At 36.9% G+C, this 26,987-nt stretch overlaps 1 long non-coding RNA gene across 1 annotated transcript in view; it reads right to left on the bottom strand.

Moving 5' to 3' along the window:
- Window positions 1-16,132: 16,132 nt before the first annotated feature.
- LOC121026138 (uncharacterized) overlaps window positions 16,133-26,987 on the bottom strand; it is a 16,427-nt gene continuing 5,572 nt past the window's right edge. Inside the window, exons 2-3 of the long non-coding RNA XR_005788275.1 lie at window positions 17,618-17,649; window positions 16,133-16,270 (exon numbers count right to left, since the gene is read on the bottom strand). This is a non-coding gene — a long non-coding RNA (uncharacterized LOC121026138). The remainder of the gene's footprint in view (window positions 16,271-17,617; window positions 17,650-26,987) is intronic.

The raw sequence follows: 26,987 nt of genomic DNA, 5'->3' as shown, positions 1-26,987 counted from the left end.
AGGGTGAAAACCATTCACACTACATGTGGTAAGACAGGAAGATCAAAGGAGCATGGGTGCTTGAAAACAATATGGAGCCTTCCAATACCATGGATTGCCTATTCCTAGACTTTGTGTGTGTGAAAGCCACTGTTGGGGGGTTTTCTTTAGCAGCCAAGTATAATCCTGATTAATAAATCTGTTCCATTTATGGGGAGTGGGGGGGGGGAGGTCGGGTGATGGGTCCTGAGGAGGGCACCTGTTAGGAGGAGCACTGGGTGTTGTACGGAAACCAATAGGACAATAAATTTCATATTTAAAAAATATATATATATATATATAATATGAATCAAAAAATAAAACATGATAAAAAGTAAAAATAACCCCTTCCATTTGTTAAGTTCAATTTCTGTCTGTTCTCAATATTGCAATATTTTGTGTACCTTCACTATTTTCATATTTACCTATGTAACTAAACATAACATAGTTGTATTAGATGATTCATAAATAAAATATACTTAACAGAAGGTAGAGCTTCTTGTATTTCCTTCTACTTCATAACATAGGATAGCTGAAAATATTTTATCAAAACATATCCACTACATTATTAAATTTTGGGTTCATAAAGTATCTGTAAAGGTGTTGCCTAATATTGTCCTCTCTGGTAGTTCTTTTCACTGAATCTTCCACTACATCCATCAGACTGTGCTCCTGACATCCTACTGCGTAGTGAACCTGGAGGCAAATATTGCAGGTGTGTTCTATAAGGACAACTTAGTTTATAAATCGATTTCTTTGAGAGAAGAAATTAAGAAATTAAGTGTCATACTCAAAGGGTCAGTTCAGAGTTTGTTTTTTGTTCAACCATGACTTCTCTCTGCTCTTGGAAATGGACTCTTGGCAGAAAGATAGACAGTCCTAAAATGTTCTTTTGGGACTGACTCCAGAGAAAAGGAGCCAGAAAGAAGTGATGCTGATGTTTGCACTAAACTTTAAAGAATTTGGTAAATGTTCCATTTGTCCTAAGATAACCTTTTGACTATCTTAGAGGAAAATCCCTTTATAATAATGGATTCTGAAAGTAAGTATATATGTTTGCCTAGACCTGGCCCCATGGCATGGACAGAGCCAAGCCTCTACTTAGTGCCTTTGCTATACATACACACACATATACACATTCATAAATATATACACATATCCAACACATACACATACCTTCATAAATATGCATATAGACACACAGGCATTCATAAAGAGACACATGCACACACATTCAAAAATAGACACATTCATGAACACACACATCTATAAATACATATAATACACATACACACAAACATGCATGCACACACAGATACCCTACATATATTGACTATGCCAGATCTTCCAGGTGAATTGGAGAAAGAAATATGCAAGTTGTTTTCCACATAAAATTTACAATGAGGAGTTTCTGTTATCTCACCATGGAGGTAAGGAACACCATGAACTAATGGCATCTAATTTGTTGTGAAATGGCATGAGAGAAGCCCCAGACCTCAGATCCTGTGGCAAGTATTGTTTTAAAAGAACACCATGCCATACCCTTCCCCTTCATCTGTGTGGGCCACCTACACTAGCATTCATTTCGTTCCTTAAATGCTGTACCATCTTCCTTTCTATTCAGATACTTCCTCCATGTTGTTACTTTCTGTCACCTAATTAACTGGTAATTTTCTTCCAAATTCTGGGGTAAATTTCCCCTCCTTAGGGAAGCCTTAACTGGAGCAAATACTAAGTGAGCCCCTCCTTTTATAGTCTTTTATAACCTTGGATATATGTCTTTTATTGCGTTCATCAAAGGTTACATTTGTACATTTATTTGTGTGATTATTTAATGAAAAGCTGTCTCCTGTAGAGTGTAAGCTAAGAAAGCAAGAGTTATCTAATGCGAATAACAATATCTCTCCTGCACATAGTAAAGTAACTGGCACATACATAGTAGATGAACAATAAATATTTACTGATTTGATGGAAGTTATCTCTGAAAGGTAGAAAAACACAAAACATCACTGCCTTGCATCAGAATGCATTCAGCTACAAAAAGACAAGCTGAATATGGCATGAACAATAAAGGTAACTTATTGGTTTACATCACAAGAAAGTCCAGGTGTGGGGTGAATTTCAAGAATGGTTTGATTCAGTAGATCAATGGGGTCTGCAAGAGTCTTGATCCTTTTCATCTCTCTCCTTCTATATCATCATCTTAGAACTGTTTCCCCTCCATGGTCACAAGATGGCTGCCAACAACTCCAAAGGTTACATGATTTCTTGTCTGTATTCAGAGGAAAAAATACCTGCCACAGTAAAAGAAAGAAACCTACAGATTTATTGTAAATGGGCTAGCATATATCATATGTCCAGCACTGCACCAGTGACTGGCCAAAGAGAATGGAATATGCTAACTTACCACCATAAACAGGTGGATACCTAACGGAATATCTTGGTAGTCTGAAGAAAGGGAAGAGACAAATGGATATTGAATAGACACCTAACTAAAATGTGTCAACACATATTGAATGCAGTACATATTTAAATACAGCACATCAAGTGGGTTACAGGTCAGAGATAGGAGACCTCATAGAGTGTTGAGGACTAAATTGTGTCCCTCCCAAATTCCTATGTTGAGGCCCTAACCCCAGTAACTCAGAATGTGACTATATTTGGAGACAGGGTCTTTAAAAGGTAATTAAGTTAAAGTGTGGTTGTTAGGGTGGGCCCTAATCCAATATAACCGGTATCACTAAAAGAAAAGGAAATTAGGGCACAAACAACATAGACAGAGGGACAACCATGTGAGGGCACAGCAAGAAGACGGCCATCTGCAAACAAAGGAGAGACGTCTCAGAAGAAACCAGATGTATCTACACCTTAAATCGTTCTATGCTCCAGAACTGTGAAAAAAATATATTTCTGTTGTTTCAGCCACCCAGTCTGTGGGATTTTGTTATAGCAACCCAGAAAACTCATACATGGAAATAACGTAATTTCCCAATTCATTAACCAACTATATAGAATTTATTTATTTTTTTTTAAATTTTTTTTTCAACGTTTTTTCATTTATTTTGGGACAGAGAGAGACAGAGCATGAACGGGGGAGGGGCAGAGAGAGAGGGAGACACAGAATCGGAAACAGGCTCCAGGCTCCGAGCCATCCGCCCAGAGCCCGACGCGGGGCTCGAGTGACCTGGCTTAAGTCGGATGCTCAACCGACTGTGCAACCCAGGCGCCCCCCAACTATATAGAATTTAATGGAAGTACAGTGATAACAGAGTTCATTTAGGCTGTGTAAATTACACATTTACGTGGCTTTTCATTAGAGTGTGGGTTCCTCCATCACACACAGCTTCCTGTAATAACTCTCATACAAGTAAATTTCTATCAGAATTGCAAAACATTCAAATTCCTGCCCCTTTTTACTCAGGCTTTTATATTATTGCTCTTTTATAATCACGCTTACATCATCCTCCTAGAAGACTTAACCTAAGAATCTATATGTTTCTATTTAACAGATGTCTATAAATACTAGATGTTTTGTCTCTTGAACAAAACTGAGTAAGAGCATATTCATATTACTTATTCATCAGGAGAAAGTAAGGTCTTCCTAAAAAAAAATATCCATGCCTTAGCCTTGGGTTCTGGAAAGCCAGCAGTCCCACAATCTAACTCCAAGGATTATTATAAGTCAAACTCTTCATCAGATATCCCCACTTCAACAATGAGACTATTAGTAAATTTGAGGTAAGAGCTGATGTTTTCCAACAGCTGGAGAATGATAGGCAAATTAAGGGCCCTGCATCCACATAGATTCTAGAGGGGTTATTTCAGAATCCTCTAGATCAGAAGAGGAAACAACTGCAGCATAAACCTACTAGCCCTTGAATGAGCTGAAACCCAATCCTCTGCTTTCTTTCTCTTAATTTAGGGTTCCTATATCACCCATGAACATAGGGCCATAAACTCAGCTGTGCCAAAACTGCAGATTTATTTACTGCTTTAGAGCTCATTTTGATTTCTGTAATGACCTCCCATTCCCCGACCGTGCTGCTTATATTCCATTTGTCCCACCAGGTCCATTCTCACCTGTATTCTACTTGCTTCTGTGTTCCCAGGAGGCTCGCCTCTACAGACTGCATATCCCAGACTCCCTCGTTCTCTGGCTTCCAGGAGGGTTTGGGCCAAGGGACTGAGAAAGCAGGAGGCAGTTAGTTCAGTGTCCCTCACTTTGCTGCTGGGCAAAGCCCTGGGCAGTCTGCCGTAACCTTATGCTGTTCCAGCGATACTTCCTGCCTACTGGACTGTAGGGAAATCTAAAACTTCTCATGTAAGGAGGTGTCGGGCAGACTGCTACAAAGCAGGTGGAGGATACACATGGAAGTTCGTGGCAGCAGCATTCACCGAGTGGTGCAGAAGTATTGCCAAATGTTAACAATCATTTCAGCTGAATCGGTTCTTACTGGCTGTACATCAACCCTAGTTTTGCACTAATCCATGGCTCAGCCAGTGGGAGTGAGCGTAACACTTCTGCTGGACGGTCCTGTGGCCTAAATGAGGCATGTGACCTCGTGGAATTATAACCCTATATATTTTTTAAAGGAAACCAGAATAATACTTTGCTTCTGTAATTTAAATAAACAACTACTTTGAGCTCCCATTTCCTCAACCAAAAGTGGGATGGCACATCCCTCATAGCGTAACGCTAAAGGTAAATGAACTCAGCATGTGTAATATGCTCACTGTTGTGAATGACAACTAGCTAAGATTGAATTTTTAATCAACATAGCAAGTGTATACTTGCTATAGCAATGCACAAAGCATTACTTTTCAAAATAATTTGAAATTCTCTCTTTATTCTGTTTGAGTTTACTTTCTCCATACAAAACTTAGGATGGATCTTAATAATTTCCTCTTGGTTACAAGATAAAATTTTGTGAGGTGGTGATTTCAGCCTTATTGCAACCCGGCCCTTCCCACCCTCAACAGTTGCACTTTTGCTGTTGTGAGTTTTCTCCTCCTAAATCAGAGAAGAAAGTGATTTCTTTTAGACTTTGAAAAGTCTTGAAATAGACAAGAAAAATATATTTACATTGAAATGAACTATCTGGCCACTTGCTCTAAATCTAACATCCAGAGTTACTATAATATTTATCTATTGGATTATTTATTCACAAAAGTGCTATTATGACTAGAAATTGCCGTGAGTAGTCAGAAACTGCTTTTAACTGTTTCTTTTCCTTTTTTCACTACGAAAGATTCTTTTTAAGAACTAAAATTAAGAAATCTTCATGGAAATTAGAGCATCAATTAAGAAATCTAGATCCAAACCTTCATTCTGCCACTAATTTTGTAATCACCAACAACTCACTCAATTTCCTCACCAGATACATGTAGAATTGGGATAGGTGATCAGTAAGGAACCCTTCAAATTCAGTTATTATAACTTGGTATTTCTCAGGTATTTTAGCATAAAATAGCAGCTAACATATATCCAGCAATTATACCTTGGATCACGTGCACTTAGTAATCAGAGCAACCCTACTTTGCAGGTAAGAAACAAAACTGTGAGGTTAACTCTCTAACAAAACATTTTACAGGTAATTAGTGGAATAGCTTGAAATCGTCATTTTTAATTCAAATCCTATAATTCAGTGAATATTCCCTAATTTTTGTTATGAGTTTCCAAACGAAACTAGCTTAAATGACTGAAAAAAAGTAAAGTTTCGCAAGCAATCAGTGAGCCAGTAAGTAAATAGGCAACAATTTTAGCAAATTTGAAAGGCTGATAGGTATTCAAAATGTGTCAGTTCAGAAATGTGGAGATATTTTTAATCCATTTATAAATAAATTATAAATGGAACTCTGCATGTTTAGGGGACAGAACAATAATGGCTACAAGAATGAACACCCTCTTTCTGCCTCGATGGAACCAGAGATTGCTTTACTCCAAATGAATCCCGAGAGTGTGGCACCTGCTTCCTATTTCCCTGATGTGTGTCTCAACCAGGTGTTTCTTTGCTGGATGTTTGTGGAATTCAATGGATGGTTGGCTCACAATCTGTAAATTGTTACTTATGTAGTTATTTCTGTAGTCAGTAGATCCTTTTCCAGATAGATAATAATGGTTTCCTAAGACTTCCATGAAACCAGTGACTCAGATTCCTATTGGTGGAAGTTTCAAAAAGATTCACAAGCTGGGAAAGGTTCTAATTGTTTTATAAGTAAAAAGAATAGGAAATATAAAATAATCTTAAATGAATAATTAAAATTTAATAAATATTTTAAATTAACTTAGTAAAAGGAAATGGCAATAGCCATTTCTGTGACAGTATTGTGGGGATGAAAGAATTGGTATTGACAAAGCTTTTCTTTCAAATATGAGATGACATAGCTCTTGATTGACTATTAATCTCATTTTTAAAGTCCTTAAAAGATACCTTTCTGAGGCAGTGATGACATTTCTCTTCATACTACACACTTGTCTACGTATAGTGCTATAAAAAATAATCTTTGGGGGATACAGAACTTAAACTTCACTTCCATTTATTGATGCAAAAGCATCCGTAAATAGAAATGTCAGTAATTAGAATCAGTGCATAAAAACGACACATCATATCTATTTGGATACAGTCTGATGTAAGTTCTTCTGACTCACTGAAATTGAAGCTCAATGTACTTCTTTCGCTGGAAGGAACAATAGAAAAAAATCCATTGTCAATTGATCAAGATAAAATCTTACAGCCAATGCTGTGGTGTCAGGTCCTCAACACGCATTTCAAAACTATTATATCTCTTTTTCACAGATGATATGAAAACCGTATGATTCCATGAAAACTGTAAAGTTTCTAGCAAAACAACTATTAGAACTAATAAATGAATCCAGCAAGGTTGCAGGATACAAAATCAACACAAACAAATGAGTTGCTTTTCTATACACTAGCAGAGAGCAGTTTGAAAAGGAAATTAAGAAAACAATTTAATTTACAACAGCATGTAAAATAATAAAATACTTGGGAACAAACTTAACCAAGGAGATGAAAAGCTTGCACACTAAAAACTTGTAAAACACTGCTAAAAGGAGTTAAAGAAGACAAAAATAAATGGAAAGATATCCTGTGTTCATGGACTGAAAGTTATAATATTGTTAAGATGTCCATATTATCCAAAATGATTTATGGATTCAATACAATATTAAAATCTCAACAGAATTTTTTGCAGATATAAAAAAAAATCCTAAAATTCATATGTAATCTCAAAGGACCCTAGACAGTCAAAACAATATTAAGGAAGAAGAAAAAAAAATAGAAGCAACACACTTCCTGATTTCAAAACATATTACAAAGCTATAGTAATAAAAAAAAAAAAAAAAAAATTTGGGTACGGGCAAAAAAAAAAAAAAAAAAAAAGGCAAACAAATACACCAGTGGAATAGAACAGGGATCCCAGAAATAACCCCTAATCTACATGATCATCTGATCTTCAGCAAGGGTGCCAAGACCACACAATGGGGAAAAGACACTCTTCAACAAATGGTGGTGGCAAAACTGGATATCCACAAGAGAAAAAAAAAAGGAAAATTGATCTTTATCTTACACCATATACAAAAAGTGAATCAAAATGGACTAAAGAACTGGATGTAAGACTTACAGCTATAAAACTCCTAGGAGAAAATGTAGGAGAAAAGCTTCATGAGGTTAGACTTGCAACGATTTCTTGGATACGGCACCAAGAACACAAACCACAAAAGCAAAAAAACAGACATATAGGACCACATCAAACTTAAAAACGTTTGTACCTCAAAAGAAACACTCAACAGTAAGTAGGGAACCTACCAAAATGGGAGAAAATAATTACAAACCATATATCTGATAAGGGATTGATGCCCAGAATATATATCTTAAAAAACTCCCACTACCTGACAAAAAAAAAAAAAAAAATAAGCCAATTAATAAATGGACAAAGGACTTTAACAGACATTTCTCCTAAGATGATATATAAATGACTAACAAGCATATGAAGAGTCGTCGAACATCACTAATCATCAAAGAAATGCAATTTGAAACCACAATGAGCTATCACCTCACACTCATTTCTATCAAAAAAATAGAAAATAACAATTATTATCAAGGAAGTGAAGACATTGGAACCCCTGTGCATTGTTGTGGGACCCTAAAATGGTGCAGCTACTATGAAAAACAGTATGGCGATTCCTCAAAAAAAAAAAAAAAAAATACCCTACGATCCAGCAATCCCATATCCAGAAAATTGGTAGCAGGGTATCAAAAAGATACTTGCACCTGCATGCTCATTGCAACATTATTCACAATAGCTGAGAGGTGGGAGCAACCTAAGTGTCCATGGACAAATGAATAAATAAATAAAATGCAGTATACACATACAATGAAATATTATTCAGTCTTAAAAAGGAAGAAAATCTTGTCACATTGCTACAACATGGATAACTTTGAGGACATAACACTAGGTGAATCAATTCAGCTACAAAAACATAAATAATGCATGATTTCACTTATATGAAGTATCTAAAGTAGTCAAATTCATAGAAACAAAAAGTAAAGGGGTGGTTACCAGGGACTGAAGGAAAGGGGACAATAAGGAGGAATTATTATTTAACTGGTACAGAGTTTCAGATTTGCAAGACAAAAAAGTTCTGGAGATCTGATTCACAACAATGTGAATATACTTACTACTACTAAGTTCTACTCAAAAGCTGGTTAAGATGGTAAATTTCATGTTATGTGTTTTTAAATCACAATTAAAAAAAATCACTATACCTAGATCAGCTCAACAAGAATATTGTCAATTCTAACCATCCTCTTAAAAGAGAATACAGTTTCTAATAATAGACAAGTTTCACCTATAGCACTCACATAGTCTGTGAAATATGTTCTTAAAGCATTGATCTCAGGAAATGTACTTTCACTTTTAAAAAAAAATTTATGTTTATTTTTAAGAGAGAGACAGAGTATAAGCAGGGGAGGGGCAGAGAGAGAGGGAGACACAGAATCCAAAGCAGACTACAGACTCTTAGCTGTCAGCACAGAGCCTGACCCCGGGGCTCAAATCTCACCTACCGCAAGATCATGACCTGAGCCAAAGTCTGATGCTTAACAGACTGAGCCACCTCCAGGCGCCCCTCAGGAAATATACTTTCAAATGAAGAGGTAATGACTATCACCCTCAGTGTATACAGTAGAACCACAACAACACTCATGGTGATTATTTGGCCATCAGTACCACCAAAAGGAACATTTGAGCTCATTCTCCATATAATTTCAGCCATCGTTAGAGAAAGAAAACTTAAAGCATGGGACATCTTTGTCTCTAAGAGAAATGTTTAAAACTGTAAGTCTATGTAAAATGACCACCATAAATAAGGGTACTATTTATTCATGCATAGGTTTGCTTTTCACATCATGACAAAAATAAGCCTCTCCTGCTGGAAGGGCCCAGTGTTCCTACACCAGAAGACCCTATGCCAAACTGCCAGTAAACAAAATATGATATTCGTTCCTATTGAGCTATTTCATATTTTAGCTTTTTGACCACAAATTTGTCTGCCAGTTTCTTGGAAGAAATTAGTGTAATTCAGGGTTCATTTCTTCTATTATAACTGTAAGGATAAACTAAACTTCAGACATTTTTTTGTGCTATTATTAAAATAAATGCCTGTTAGTAGCATTTTAGGCAATAAAGAATTTTCCCTTGTTTTAAAAATATTTCTTATAAAGGTACATCTTATCTTTTACCCATGGTAAAAATGTTGGAGTTATCCTTCACACTTTCTTCTCCCTTAGAAATCACCATGGTTTGCTCATTTTACCAAATAATGTTAATGAATCCATTCTTTTTGACCAAGAGCTGGTGTGGAACTTGTTAAGAGTGTAGACTCTGGAACAACATATCCTGGATTTGTGTCCAAGTTCATCTGCTTCTTAACTCTGATATTCAGCAAAGTATGTTCTTAAACTTTTTTGGCCACAATTTCCTAAAATGTGTATAATAATACTTCATATTGATACGGTTGTTGTATTAAATGACTTAGTATGTAAAAAACCAATAATGTGTGTGGCATATACTGCCTGCTAAATATTAGCTTTTTTCAGTATTGTTTCTATCATCACTGTCATATTTCGGATCCTGTGGTCTCATCACTGGAGAGCTATAACAATCACTGAATTGGTCCACTTCAATTCCATCCTCCAAATAACCTCTAGAGCACAAATCTGACCACATCACTCCTACACCTATTACCCATCCACAGCTTCCTGCCACTGGCAAAAGAGAAAAGGTCCTAATATGGCCAACAAGAGCCCCCATAACTAGATGTCATATTATCTCTTCAGCCCCATCTTATACTCATACAGTCTTTCACATTACACTTCAATAGCCATCAACTATTTATAGTTCCCAGGATATGTCATGTTGTATTGTGCCTTTATACAAGTGAAACCATGCTGTGCCCATCTGCATTTCTTTGATGGGTAGCATTCTCTAGCCACAAAGACCCATTTTCTCACCTGTCTGTCAGGCAAAAAGTGCTGGAGAATCAACACTTCCCAGGAAAAAAACCCCATCAATGACCAACAGGAGCTGGTGTATAAAAACTGCCACTCCCTCATCCCTCAGGAATCACTTAGGAATAACTCTGAAGTCTGTATTCTACACTGTCCCTCAGAATTCGCCAGCACAATTAAGCTCAAGTTCCCCACAGCAACTGCTTGAAAATAATCTTTTTATTCACCATCATCTCTTCACCATCTTATTTCCTCACTGGTGTTTACTGGTGTCATCTCCCAAATAAACTACTTGTTTTCAAATCCCACCCTTGGGGTCTGTTTTGGGTGGATCTCAAGCTAAGAGTTTACTATATTAATCTAGGTAATTAATGTTACCTGAAGCTATAGCCAGAACATCTCATAACTAAACACAAACGATGTGTTTTCTCATTTTTGTGAAGTCTAATGAAGACTGGTCAGCTCTTCTCCATATTGTTGCCATAGCATCTAGAACACACAGTAGTATCCTAAGTCATGTCGGCAGGCACAACAGAATGGAGGATGCACTCCCACTCTCAACTGCCTTGGCTAAGTGACTTGTGCCACTTTTGCTCATTGTTCACTGGCCAGAACTCATCACATGACCTAACCTAACTGCACAGCAAGTTGTAAAATATAGATGAAATAATTGGTGAGCATGAGCTGTTTCTCCCCTACCAAATCTTCCATTTTACAAAGTCCATTATGGTTCAACACCTCAGCCCTGGATCGGAGGTCTTCCTGTGTGATCTCATAATCTTTTTATAAAACTCTATTAATTGTACCAACATAATTTATATTTTTGCAGGTCAGGCTCAAATACCACCCAGTGAGCTTCTTGAATATAGAGATGATGTCTTGCTTTTTTGATCCAAGCTCTTAAGAGCAAATACATTTCTCTTGTGAAGGAGCTTATGTTATCAGTATTTTATAAAAGATTATGATTATTTATGATCAAATCCCCATAAGCTTTTAGGTATACATTCCATGGATGTCAGAATGGAAATCAATGACTAGGGATAAATCAGAAAGAAGTTCAAAGATTGTGTTTTATTCATCTCTCTGTCATATCATAGCACCTGTACAAGTTTCTAGTATTACTGGAGAAGATGTGAAGAAATACAACATTAAAATAGAGATTAAATTGAGTGGTTTTTACCTCTAGCTTTCGGACTACCCATTTGGAAAATGGTTGTCCCCATTTTATACTAGTAACTATGGTTTATATTTTACTGATTTCTAGTAGGCTTGGGTGATAATATAATTGGATATGTCCCTGTGACATACTAAAATATGGTTTGTCACCAATTTTTACCAACAATGATCAAATTATCAAAATTAATTTACTATCACAGTTACCTCTTTCTTCACAGGACATAATGGTTTTGGAAAGGGTCAAAGTGAAACAATATACTTCATATTTACATAGATGAAACACAAAAAAGAGGAAAATAATACATATGAAGGGAGGGAGAGAGTGTGTGCAGTGGTTTCTATTTCAAGCAAAATGCAGTTACTTGAGACATTGGACATCCCCTCTAAGGAAAATAATAAAAAGTTACATAAAATGTAAATTTGTTTTTAAATGTTACCACTGATCTGGCAAGAAATAAAGAATGGACAAATTACAAAAAATAAAATGAAAACAAAAATTCCAGAATGTAAAAGAGAAATAAATGTGTACATATATATATATGTATATGTATACATGTGTATATACATATATATGTATACATATGTATATTTATACATATATATATAAATGTGTGTGTGTGTATATATATATATATATATATATATATATATATATATATATATAGGGCATGTATAAATCTTGGTGACCTTGAGCAGAGCATTCTCTGCTGCTATGAAGGGTACAGGGACAGGGGCAGGAGCCTAATACTTGCCCAAGTCTAATACAACTCCCAGATTAAAGCTAGGGTCCAGAAGGGATAGACCTTCCATGTATGGTAATGAGAAATAAAGCTGGCACACCAAGGGGACAACAAGAAAACATACCTGTCTTGATATTCACCTTGAATGCAAGGGAATACAATCTTCCCTAACAAGAAAATAAAAAAAACAATAAAAATAAAAATGCACTTCTGAAATGAAATCAAAACAATTTTTAGAAATAAAAACCATAATAATTAAAGTCAGAATTTTGAGAGTGGACTAAATAGCAAATTAGCTGAAGAGAGAAGTAAATTAAAGATGTATGCAAAAGAACTCTTCAGAAAGAAATTCAGGGAGAAAAAGCATTGGAAAATGTGAAAAAAAACTAAATAAAGTACGCATATATAAATAGCTAGGACAAACACCAAAAGAAATGGACATATAGAGTATTATTATATCTAAATATAATGGGCGGGGTGCCTGGGTGGCTTAGTTGGTTAAGCCCATGATCCACAGTTGGTGGATTCAAGCCCCGCGTCGGACTCTGTGCTGACAGCTCAGAGCCTGGAGCCTGCTTCAGATTCTGTGTTTCCCTCCCTCTGCCCATTCCCCGCTCATGCTCTACCTCTCTCTGTCTCTCAAAAATGAATAAACGTTAAAAAAAAAAAAAGTTATAGGACTGGACTCCTTGGAGAAATGGCTGATTGATTCTAGGACTGGGGCTGAAAACACACACAATGAACTTGGAGCATCCTGCAGTGACCGAAAGGAAGAATTTGAAAAAACAAAACAAAACAAAATAGCACAATGATTTGCATATGTCAAAGGAACATAAGAGCCAACATCTGAGTAACAAAATAAATCACATAGTATTGAATTGTAACCTGAAGTATAATAAATATCCATGAGTCCATAGTGATATAAATAAATGATTAAATAAAAAAATAATTAAGGGATAAGAAACAAGTCTCCCGTGCAGAAGAATTCTAAATAATTTATGTAAATACTTCTTCAAGAAGAAAGGGCGTAAGTCTCCTCTCCTTATTTGTGAACTATATAATGATTTCCTTTCAAAGACTATAGTTTGGAAAGTTTTAGAAACATTTCATGAATACAGATGCACTACTAACAAACAAACTACCAACCACTTCAATGTAGTCTTGTTGTAAAATAAAATCATCATTGCCAAATTGGTATTATCCCAGGAATTATTTTGAAACTTAACAGGAGATCATGGGGGAAAGGAAGGGGAAAAAATAGTTACAAACAGGAGGGAGGAAGACAAACCATAAGAGACTCTTAAATACAGAGAACAAACTAAGGGTTGATGGGGGATGGGGGAGAGGGGAAAATGGGTGATGGGCACTGAGGAGAACATTTATTGGGATGAGCACTGGGTGTTGTGTGTAAGCAATGAATCACGGGAATCTACCCCAAAAACCAAGAGCACACTGTATACACTGTATGTTAGCCAGCTTGACAATAAATAATATTAAACAATAAATAAAATTAGTAAATACAAATAAAGTAAAATAAATAAAAGTATCAATAAAATTCATACATTTGGAGACTACAGGAGGGAAAGATACATGATCATTAAATACATCAATAAGACACATTTGATACAATTCAACATTTTTTCCTAATAAGAATTTTTAGAGAACTAGAAATAAAAGGGAATTATTAACCTCTATCATTAATTATGGAAGGCAGATCATCAGTTGTCAAGACCTAGATGGTGGGATGGGAGTGGGGTGGGGTGAGGGGGGAGTGGCTGCAAACGAACATGAGGGAACTTACCTGCATGATGGAAGTGTTGTATATCATGATGACAGTAGAGATTATACAACTATACACATTAGTCAAAACTCATTGAATTGCATAATTAAAATTGGTGAAGTTTATTTTACTTCGTTAAAGCTGACAAAAATAAAAAAGGAGCTATTGACTTGATAAAGGACACCTACAAAACCAAAAAACTACAAAAACTATAAAACCTCTTGCGCCACTCTCATATATAAACTCTGACTTCATTTCCTGCTACAGCAACTGTTTCCATGCTGCCTTTAATAACTTTGTTCAAGAGTTACCTTCAGGACGGTGCCTAGGTGGCTCATTGGTTAAGCATCTGGCTCATGATCAGCTCAGGTCATGATCTCAGGGCTCATGAGATCAGGCCCTGCCTCCAGCTCAGCACTCTGGGAGACTGCTTGAGATTCTCTCTCACCCTCTCTCTCTGCCCCTCCCCTGCTCATATTCTCTCTCTCTATCCTCTCTCTCTCTCTCTCTCTCTCTCTCTCAAGACAAATAAATATACTTAAAAAAAAAAGTTACCTTCAGGAGCTTCTTCCCCTGGGGCTGCATCCCACACCTCTCCCCTCCTGGGACCATACTGGCAAGAGTCACCTGCATGAACCTATTTGTATTTATGCATGTGAAACCTAAAAATACAGTGTAGTTAATACCCCATGAGTCCATCTCAGCCCACAGGATAAAAGAGCCCACATTTTAATCAGTGTTTCCCTCCTTCTTCTTCCAGGTACACAGTTCTGAGATGTTTCTCCTAAGGCTCTTCAGAAATCCCAAAAGTTCATAAAGAGGAGCAATAGAAATTACATTTGTTGGTTCACAAACTGCCCCTTGTGCACAAAGGGTGAGGAGAGACCAGAGAAAGGCAGGCCACTCCAGAATGGTAGGCAGCAGGTTTAATAAGCAAGGGAACTTATAAAACTTGCCTTGGGCGGCTGCAAGACAAGTAGATCTTCACAACTGCCTGAGAGAATCTTAAAGTTTACACATAGGCTTTAACAGGGTTTGGTCATATATACCATCCAGAAGTTCTTAACAACACCTTACTCTCTCAAGGCTACATCCTTAGAACAGCTCGTAGTGTGGGAATGATGGGTAGAATATACATTCCAAAAGCAGGGAAAGGGAAGATGAGGAGTCTCTGCCCTAATCCAGATCACAAGTCAACCTATGGTCATGTCCCCAGATGATCTCCTCCAACATTCATGTACTGCTGCTGGAAATTCAAACTGGAAAACAGCTTGGTATTATCCAAGAAAAGTAAACAAAAGCATACTTGATAACCCACAATTTCACTCATTAGTGCATAATACTTGCATATATGCACTAAGCAATGTTTACCAGAATGTTCTGAACAGCATTGCTCTTAGAGGCAAAAATGGAATCAGTTGTTATGGGCTTCCACAGGAGAATCAACAAATATTCTTTCATTGTATGAATAAGCACTGGAATATTATACAGCAGAAACAATGGGAAAAAAACCCAGCAACCACATGCATCAGCATTTGTGAAATTCAGAAAAGAAATAAAGCCATGCTGTAAGATTTTATTCATATCACACTAAAACAGATAAACCTAAATACTACATTATGTGGTAAAAATATAAAATAAAAGTAAGAAAAAATAATATAAATTTTTGGACTGTGAGTACACCTAGATTGAAGAAAGGAAAGGGAGACCAAGGAGGAACATACAGGGGACGCTCAAGTGTTAATAATCTGTTTTAAATTAGGTATTGATACATGACCACTCATTTAAATGTTAGTGGTTAAACTGATATGCCTCCCTTTTGTATATACACATAATAAAAAATCTGATCATAGGTACAAACTTACAGTTATAAAATAAATAAGGCAAAGAGATGAAAAGTACAGCATAGGGAATATAGTCAATTATATTGTAATAATGTTGTATAGGGACAGATGGTGGCTACACTTACCGTGGTGAGCAATGAGTAACGTATATAATTGCCAAGTCACTCTGTTGTACACCTGAAACTAATATAACATTATGTCAATTATACTTCAGTTAAAAATTAAAATAAACAGAGTTATATATAAAACTGAATAATGAATGAAAAATTTCAAAGTTCTCATAGTATTTGGCTAAGTACAAATATTTACAGAGGCATTTCTTAAAAATTGTTGTTAGGGGCGCCTGGGTGGCGCAGTCGGTTAAGCGTCCGACTTCAGCCAGGTCACGATCTCGCAGTCTGTGAGTTCGAGCCCCGCGTCAGGCTCTGGGCTGATGGCTCAGAGCCTGGAGCCTGTTTCCGATTCTGTGTCTCCCTCTCTCTCTGCCCCTCCCCCGTTCGTGCTCTGTCTCTCTCTGTCCCAAAAATAAATAAACGTTGAAAAAAAAATTAAAAAAAAAAAATAAAAATTGTTGTTATATTAGGACCTGAAATACAAATACATCTTTTTACCACTTATCGTTCTATTTCCAAAAATTACCCTTAAAATAAATTAACGTTATGTTTCTCTTCCTCTCTGCACATTCTAAGTCACAAGAAGTGATTAAAAGTATTCTGTACATGGTATCGTCTGCAGTGTCTTATTGACACATACTGCCATATTCTAATGTACTCATTATTGGCTTGTTAGTATAATAAAAATAATAGTTGGACGTGAAAAAAACATGACTGTGAAGAAAAATGGCATTAGGGTTGACAATTTGCTCAGAGGCAGAATCTGTCAGATGCTTCCCTAGACTTGTTTCTCTAGAGTAGAGGAACTTATTTACAATATTTATGGTGATTAGGACATAACCTCCTCTAAGGACCTAATTACATGACACTACAATACCCATCCTCACCTCGTGCATGTCCGGTGGTGTTTTCAACAAGTTAGAAAAAGTGTACACAAACCCAGTGAAAACTGAAAAATATGTCTTTAGCTGATAAATTCCCCACTGCGCTTCAGGCCACGAGAAAACTTGTGAATGCTCCCTGTTAAACAGTGTAAGACCCTGGATGTCTTGTAAAGATGTGTGGCAGATATTGCTTCTTCTCAGAGAATTTTTCAGTGTTTGCAAACTCCTACATGTCCTGTCATTCCCTCAGGTTCCATCTGGCTGCCATATCCCTAAATTTTACTTCTTGGTCTGGCACCGTGGGGTTGAAAATCTGTTTACGTGGTTTCTTGTAGCTTCGCCTCAGGATACAGTTTCTTACATTCTTTCATTATCTGTACTTGCTGCACTAACCAGGAACAAGTAATGCTCTGATCCAAAGCCAAAATCTGCCCTGCTCTCTCATGAGTGAGGAAAGGGTCCATCTACCAGCTTTGGCTTGCTTCTTTTAATGGCAAATTCACACGATTTCTGTGATGCAAAAAGCAACTAACCGGGATGGAGCGGAGTGCAGATACTGGTTCCACTGCAACATCAAAACAGTAAAGTTAATATCAAAAACTGGAAAGCATTTTTCCGGCACATGTACCTGTAAGTGAAATTGTTGGATGAATCAAAAGCGAGCAAATAACCTTAAATTAAATACAGATATTATAATGCCTTTTTATACAAGTCATAGTTTCTCTAAATGTGTAGTTTTTTACACTTGCAAATAAATGAATAGTAAATCAATTTATTTCTTGTCTTGGAAAGGTAACTAGATCATTTTATATTCAATCTAACAACATTCCCAAGATGGAACTTAATGTTTATGACCTTTTTCAACAGGTTGGGATGTAAACAAGGTCATCCCTCTTTTATTTTTCAAATTGCTTAAAATTTCACATGTCCTTTTTAGCAGTATGTCCAGCTTCTCCCTTTTCAGGGCTTTAGCTAGCATTAACCAAGAAAAAAAGAATTTACTTGGTCCAAAGAATCTATTATTCTCCTCAAATCTATCCATAGAGAGAACCACAGAATCTGGTTCTACCATCATTGTATTGTTGCCCTGTGGAGTCACAGCTGGACTCTGGTTCTCTGATGGTGGCTCGTCCACTGCTGAAATGAAGCCCTTGGTGGTTTGGATCCTTAATGGGACACAGGGATACTCTGGTCTAGGGATCCAACTTTACCACTGTGTGTGCGTGTCTGGGGTGGTGGTGGTTCTTAATGTCACATTCACAATCTCAGTCCTTGTTCTTCAAAGTAAAATGGGACCTCCTCAAAGACTGAGCACCTACTTACCAATTTTGTGATATAGGCCCAAGATATTTCCTTTGAATAAGAATGCACTGATGAACCTCTCCTAATATCTTTCATGAATAAATAACTATCTTGTTGTTTGGGTGTTGTTTTGTTTTGTTTTGTTTTGTTTTGTTTTGTTTTGTTTAAGTATGAAGGGACCTTAGAACTTAGAGTCATTCTGGATTTGGACTGCATCTAGATTTTTGTCTCATTATTTTCCATTTTTATCATTGCTTCTTCTACAGTTAATTCAACAATTACCACAACATGCACAAGCACTATAAACTGGTCTCATAATAAGCACAAATAGTTCTTGGTAAACTTTCATCTCCATGGTGAGTAGGACTACAATAGAGTAGCCCACTTGCCCTGAGTCTTGAGTATGCCTTGGGCATCAGTTGGCTTGCTTTACAAAGATAGTAGAGAGTGTTAGTTAATTTGATTGGTTGGTTTAGCAGAAACAGATTTCTTACATGAGATCATATGTTAAATGATATATAAAGTATGACACTATAAAAAATATCTGAACTAGGAGACACAGGTTTCCCTCCATTTATTATCTTTCTCTTAAGATGCTTTCATTCATCTTTGGTTAATATAGTAGTCTCACAAATTTTTGGTTTGTATTTGTATTCAGATAATGCTTTACACAAAGTGAGCTAAGCGTGTGTTTTTTATAAGTACTGCTTAGTCTGAAAGACTAAGTCTCAAGGTGGAAAGAAAGGCAGTTAGTAATGCCAGGGGAAGGAAAGGGGCGAAGGAAGGGTCAGTTCTGAACTGAATTCTACTAGCGGGAATAAAACAGAAGGCAATCAGTAGTGCTTTTCAATTCTTGTTCCCTGGGCATAACATAGCTTTAGGCCTCTTTGTAAAAAACAAAAACAAAAACAAAAACAAAACAAAATGAAAACATTAGTTGGGAATAATGAAGCAATCTTGATGTTCTATCAATTTCAGATGACATAAAATAGAAATATCAGCTTTACTACTTAATTGTGTGGCCTTCGGTAGGTGACTCAAACTTTGTGCAATTCGGTCAACTCACCTGAAAAGCCATGCTGGCACCTATCTCTTTGTGTGGTCGTATTCACTTAGTAAGTAAAAAAGCATGTGCAAAACACCTCAAAAATGCTAGCAGTTGGTAGGCACTCAATAAATCCTAGCTAATAGTAATATTAACAAAATGATGTGCAATGAAATCTGATTTGGAGAGACTTAGATCTCTTACACACTGGGCCATTAGTACACATGTGTCACAACATTTAAATCTCTGACTGTCCTGGACCAGCCATCTGAATGATAGCCACAGTATCCTTTCTCTTTCCCAACCTTCTGGCCAAACATGACAGTACATTGTGACAGGGTCTTATAATGGAATTTGCCTCATATATAAATAAGGTACCAAACAGAACAGATATTGGGATGCCAGAGTGCAGGTGACAGAGACTCCCTCTTCCAGTTCCTGAATTTACAAAGAATATAAATTAAGACCCATTCTCTATCTCTTAAACCCCTCAACTTGATCAATGGCATAAAAATAGACCTATAATAGAAGCAGCATTCCTTAGAGAAAAAACAAAAAAGAGTAGCCTTACGTATCCAACCTGAATTAAGCTTGAGCTGCAAAGAGGTTTCAGTGCTAACTAAAGTTTGGAGTTTGGGTTATTATATTGAGGTTGGACATTATAACTGCTGAACCAAGATCGTATTTGCCACCTAATGTGACCAAGGGTCTCCTTTTTACCTGAGAGTGACCAGACACCCATGAGCTCTGTAGGAGATCTCAACGAGTGGAGGAAGATTACCCCGCACTAAAAATGTTTAAAGAGGCCTTGGAGGAAGAAAAAAATTGTTGCTTTTTTCTTCCAATTTTTTATTGTGAAATACATATACCATTTTTAAGTGTACAGTTCAGTGGAATTAAATGCATTCATAATATTGTGCTTGCCATCACTACTATTGATCTCCAAAACTCTTTTCATTTTGTAAAACTGACACTCCAAACCCATTAAACAATAACTCCCTATTCCTCCCTTCCCCCTAGCCCCTGGCAACCACCATTCTACTTTCTGTAAATTGCCTTTTGAATCAGGTTTTTTCAAACAGACCTGTTACCCATACATGGTGGAATCATTTCCAACTCCTCACTCTTCAGTATCCACATATCTTGGCTGTTTCCAAAGAGGCTTCGCATTTTTCCCCTATATAATGCGTTTCCATACTTTTTCTTCTCAAGGAGTCATTGTCAAATAAATTATTCAGAGTATACTCAATTCAAACTCAATCTAAACTAATTTCTCAACTTCTGATATCTTTTGGTTTAAAGCACTATTAATGATTGCCACCATAATTATTATCATTTATGCACGTGATCTACTATCTTACACTTCTGATAGCTCCCAGAAGGGATGATAGGAACGCAAGAAGCACCTTACAAGACGAAACACTACAGCATTAGCTGATAGGATGAGAAACTTGGGCATGGTTGGAAAACCATTTGGAAGAGTGAAGGAAAAATGAAGTGGTGAGAAAACCCCTCAAATGCTTGGCTTAAACAATGAAGTCTGACCGAGAACAGAGATCAAGAACAGAATGAATGTTTTGCACTACAGATTCAGCAATCCCAAGTTTGGGTTTTGCAGGACACCCCTGATTTTTAATGTTTTGCTTAGTCATTCCTTTAAAACAGTTAGTTGGTCAGACCTTGTGTCCTAAATTTGGTTTTGATGACTTGTTGGATAGCATGATTTTGGCTTGGTAATGGCAAAAACAGCCCCAGATTCATAAAACAGCAGTAGGAACATTATCCCCAAATATGCAGAGTTTTCAGTTTGGTGAAATTGCTCATATCCAAGTGAAATTTGACTATACTTCAGGGAAAGATGGTTCTACATATTTCCTGGGGAGAGACAAGGATATTAACGAGGATTGGATGTCATACAAATAATACAGTATGGGCTGTGCATGCTGTGTGTGCGTGTGTGTATGTTTTCAGACAATGTGATTCACTGCTTGCTTATTCTAAAAAAAAGTCAGAAAGTGGATCATGTGAGAGACTAAATATGACAACAGCAGAAAAAGGAATAAAGAGGAGTAAGATTTTTAAAATGGGAAAAAGCAAGTCATGCAAGCATACTTTAGAAATGTCTTTTTTTTTTTTTTTAATGTTTATTTTTGAGAGAGAAAGAGACAGAGTATGAGCAGGGGAGGGGCAGACAGAGAGGGAGACACAGAATCCGAAGCAGGCTCCAGGCTCTCAGCCATCAGCACAGAGCCCAATGCAGGGCTTGAACCCACGAACTGTGAGCTCATGACCTGAGCTGAAGTTGGAATGTTAACTGACTGAGCCACCCAGACGCCCCAAGAAATATCTTTTGATTGTTTTTATTTCTTTCTTTTTCTTTTTCTTTCATTGGACTTAGAGAATGAAAGTAAAATTTGAAAGTCATTAGGAAAACACCATGAATACAAAAGGATATGCTAATTGAAAAGATATTAAGAAGCATGGAATAACTGAAAGTATTTTGAAGAAGGTCTATCAATAATTAAAACCAAATCTTTTAAAATAATTTCCATTTTAGTTTTGCTGACTCCAAAGCACAACTTTAATATATTTATTTTCTTTTATATTACTTAATTCTGCCCTCAGAAACTCGAGCAAAGAATGAAAACCAGATTTGGTTTTTCTCCTGAAAGGAACCTTGTTTCTCTGAGAGAGAAATGCACTCTAGAAAAAGTATGAACAACAACAGCAGCACACATCAATTCAGTCAATGAAAAACATGTTAAAAAAAATCGAAACACTAAAGCACGTACAACAGACACAAAATATGTACTCTCCCTCCTGGGCGCACACAAAGTATTAAAATGTATGACCAAAGATGTGTCCAGAGATTGAAATGAAAGTGATAGCGAATTGGTAAAAAGATTCAAAACATTTTGAGAAAACTTGCAATAGATATTGAAGAATGGAATATATTGGAAACATGTGCTTCTTTGAATGTGCTTAGGAATCTGCTTTACTAAAATTGGTGATACCTTGTCCAGAAATAATAATAAAGGGTTATCAGAAATCACAGCCTCACTTAGTTCACTGGCGGGCAGTGGTGTCAAAACATGGAATGGTGGTGTCAATCACCCTGAGTCTATGCCAGCTATGAAACATGGGTCCCTATGAGGGTTACCAGCCTGTCCTTCAGTCTTAATTGGCAACTCTAGTAATCAATAAATTTCATTTGTTTTCGGGTTTTGTTTTTCTCTTGAACTGCCAACTATCCATATGTAACTGAGCTTCTATAATTTCTTAAGTAAATTTTACTTGCCTGCCACATTAGTTCTTTCAACCAAACTGAAAATCCTGTATCCACTCTCTCTACATCATGTCCCTGGGTCAAGTTCCTCAAATGCCATCTTTAGCTTAATTTTGCTTCTACAGGCAGTTTCTGAGCTCAACACTGTTCACTGGCACACCATTTTCTTGTTTGTCGATTTGTCAATTAAGAAGGCTATATAAAATCTAATAACTGGGTTGGCTAAAGAAAAGGAATTTAAAAGGAGTTGGAGAGCAAATGTCAAAGTGGCCAGAGTTTAAAACCACAACAATGCCGCTTCATCCTCTTACTTTAACCTACTGATATCATTTCCAGACCTGTGACTATCTGTATTTGATGGTCTTCATCAGTGGGGATTAGCTGCCCTTTTGTACTTTGTTCGTTGATGTACTTTCAGATGACTTGGATAATTGAACTTTTGCTTTTTACTTCTAGATTCCTAGGAGTTTATTTACATATTGTGCAGCTGCATAAATATCTTAGAGTGAATTCACAAGAAGCCAGGGGTCACTCTCAGTGTTCCTCAATCTTTGAACTTGTTTTTTAAGGTGTACTTGAAGAGGGGTCAACATTTATCTTCATCAGTCAATTATCACATGATAAGAATCTTGGGACTGAACTGAGAATTACAGCTTTCAGAAGTGAGACAACATGGTTTAGAACCAGCGAGTCTAGAATACACTGATGCCAGTTAATGTTGACAACACTGACTAATCATTACCAGTGGCACAAAAGTCAGTGACAATTAGAGCCTGCTGAGAAGTGCCCATGAAAGAAACACCATCTCCTGGGCAGCAACGTGTTGGAGAGTAGGGCATAAAGCGGTGCATTTTTATTTGCTTACCAGCTGCTTTGGTACCACTACTTGTAATAGAAATTGAGCCCTGAGAGGACTGAGATGATATAGATAAGATGTTTCTCGAACTTTAATTTGTACACAATCACTACAGATGCCGTTAAAGTACAGATTCTGATTTAGGTCTGGGGAGAGGCCTGAGCTGTGCGTTTCTAGTGAACTCCCCGGTGACTCCAGTACTGCTGGCGTCCTTGGCTCACACTTGGAATAGCAAGGATGGAAGGCACTAGGGATGGACTATAGTGAATGAGCAGATAGGGAGAAGAGTAAGGGACGGGACCAACAGAGATGTGGGACAGATGCGGAGCTGATGAGGCAAGCGAGACGTGGAAGGCTTTACTCTTTATAGTGGAGCACCACTTACTTGTGACTTCTCAGGGAGTCCCCAGTTTAATAACTCAAAACTATATACAGTGGTACTATTTGTTGTCTTTTTCCTGGAAATTGGTTAATAAGTTGACACTTGCACTGAGCTTGGTTAGGGGTAGAATCGTGCTTTCGACTAGATGCAGAACTAGATACAGAGAACAGAAGCAAGGAATTAGGAGAGGATTTGGGGCTCTAAAAGATCATAAAATGGAGAGTCAAACAAAGTTTATCTAAATCTCCCAGGGACCAGAAGGCCCTAGCTGACATCTGGATTATAATAATATAATAATCATGATTAGTGCTTACCATATGGCAGACATTGTATGTTATATGAATTACCTCATTAATTATTACAACTCAATGATGTAGGTATCACCCCATTTTATAAAAGAGGTAGTTGAAGTAAATGGCATGCCCAAATCCATAGAGTCACTAGGTTCCCGAGTGAGTATCTTAACCTTGGACTGGGTAAATCAAAAGCAATTCCCATTCTTGTTTACTAAAGACTAAAAAGTTCAAAAGGAGTGTATGTGTGTGTATGTGGGGGGTGGGAGTGAAACAGGTAGGCTAAGGAAAAGTTGAAAAAAAATGAAGCACAGAATGACAAAAAGCAATGATCTTCATATTGTTCTGATATTTCCACCCATATTTGTTTGAACCTGAATGAGCTGACATTTTGAATTTTGACAGACTGCTGACGAATCATGCAGTACTACTCAGTCATTTCAGAGACACATTTTAAAAAGTGAAATCTAGAGGTGAGAGCTACAGTGAAATACAATTCCTAAGAGGATCTGTTTTCCACCAGCCTCAATCCCCTCGTATTGCTGACATTTAAGACCACCTTTTGGAAATTCCAGAGAGAAATAGCTTAGCTGCATTCTTCTCCTTGGAAGTATGAGTATAAATTGCCCCAGGTACTCTTTCTACCTAATCTTTTTTTTTTTTTAATTTCAGACTTACCTTCAATTCACTTTGAGAAACACTGTACTTGAGATTTATGAATCTGGGGTCCATTTTTTTTCCCCAGTTGTGAATGTGAGTCCTTCAGGCCACAGAGAGGAGGAGGGATCCACACTTTCTAATGAAAAAGAACTTTCAGGGCGCCTGGGTGGCACAGTCGGTTAAGCGTCCGACTTCAGCCAGGTCACGATCTCGCGGTCCGTGAGTTCGAGCCCCGCATCAGGCTCTGGGCTGATGGCTCAGAGCCTGGAGCCTGTTTCCGATTCTGTGTCTCCCTCTCTCTCTGCCCCTCCCCCGTTCATGCTCTGTCTCTCTCTATCCCAAAAATAAATAAACGTTGAAAAAAAAATTAAAAAAAAAAAAGAAAAAGAACTTTCTTACAGTGTATATGTAGTCTCTATCAGGAGAACACTTTGGAAGGGCTCCCAGCAATAACAATTTTGATATTGTTTATACTATAAAAAATAAACACATGAGAAATCATACAACAGTGCAAATCATCATTTGAGATGAAAAACTGACACTGTTGCAGTGCAATTTGGGAAGATGGGGGGTTCCTAAGTAGGCATTTCTTAGAATTTTTCCATCTAGTCTCAAGTGTCTTCATTCAAATGTCCAAGGGTAAAAGGTGCCCATGAAAACTCACCAAGAAATATGCCAAGATGGCTTTAGACTAAAATCTAAAGTTACAGAGGAAGCTTAGCTAACAAGCTCCAAAGAGAGCAACGGAAAGGGTGAGCAATTTCCCAGGGTGATTCCTGATGATAATGATTTCTTCTCTACTCTAACTTCACTTGGCTTGTGTTTAAGCTAACACCTAAATCATATTTCAACACTCATTCCCTTGAAGTTCCACCAAGCACAAGCTAAACTTGATCATCCTACCACAGTATTCCCTACTTCTGAGGTTTCCAGGGTTCCATTTTCAATTTAGTCCTCAAGCATGTGGCACACCAGGAGAGATGTAGAAATGATGTATCATGCTGGTGGTGGCCAAGGATAAGTGAAATTCCACCAGGACGAGAATATGTTGGTAGGCATGTACTTGCTTCAGGGAAAGCAAAAGCTTCAACTTGTAGAAACAATGGAAGAAACAAAAAATATAAAAATGTAGTCATGAGGGGCTTGAAATGCTTATACCTGTTCATTTAACCACAAAGCTATAAGTGAATACAAATAAAATATAAATGTGGAGGAAGTTTTGTGCCTATAAGTGATTACTATTAAGGAAATAAACTTGAAAAAGATGGAAAAGGCATTTAGAATTAGTCCCACTGGGAACATTGTAACTTTCCGCGTATTCCTACCTCCTGGGCATCTGACTCATGCTTCTCTCATTACAACAAACATTTATTTTAAAGCTAATCATCCTTCAATTCCAGTTGCCTGTTGTGTTTTTACTTCCAAGATTTATTTCCTTTATTTGGGGGTGAGTAAATTATTATGGTCATAGGTACTATTATGAAATAACGATTAACTTGAAATCAAAACGTCAACACATAATGTGAATGGTGAATATTCTATTATTGACTTAAATCTAACTGATTCAACAATATCATACATTTTTAAATCAGAAAAGACATTAGCAAATGATAGAATTTAGTTTGTTTGGATGTGGAATTCTTTATTTTCATCAATGTTCCTTTTTTCATAAAAGCAGAAAGAGCAATTATTAGTCACAGCTTTTTGTGATAACTCTAAACCAAGAACATTGCCACAATGCAACAAGAAATCTCAATAACGCAATACTGAATATGCCATAACCTGGAACTCTCTTTTACCTTATTAATTATCATAAATAACAGGCAGGCCTCATTATATCATGGTTTCACTCACATCAGAACCCTTCTAGCATGGAAGTCGAGAATGGAACTATAGTAAATAGAATAACCCACTAGTATCCTTTGTTTCTGATTTTTAGGATATTTTGCCAACATTATTATGTGTGACATTGGAAAAACAGTTGGTGCATATTTCTAATCTTTTAATAATTGCTTCATAATTTTCCCTTTTCTTTTTTTTAAGTTTATTTATTTATTTTGAGAGAGAGAGAGAGAGAGA

Source organism: Herpailurus yagouaroundi, unplaced genomic scaffold (genome assembly GCF_014898765.1).
Source record: "Herpailurus yagouaroundi ecotype Mexico unplaced genomic scaffold, PumYag 67793, whole genome shotgun sequence".
Lineage (NCBI taxonomy): Eukaryota > Metazoa > Chordata > Mammalia > Carnivora > Felidae > Herpailurus > Herpailurus yagouaroundi.
The sequence above is the reverse complement of the archived record's forward strand: the minus strand, read 5'-3'. Positions and strand labels throughout refer to the sequence as shown.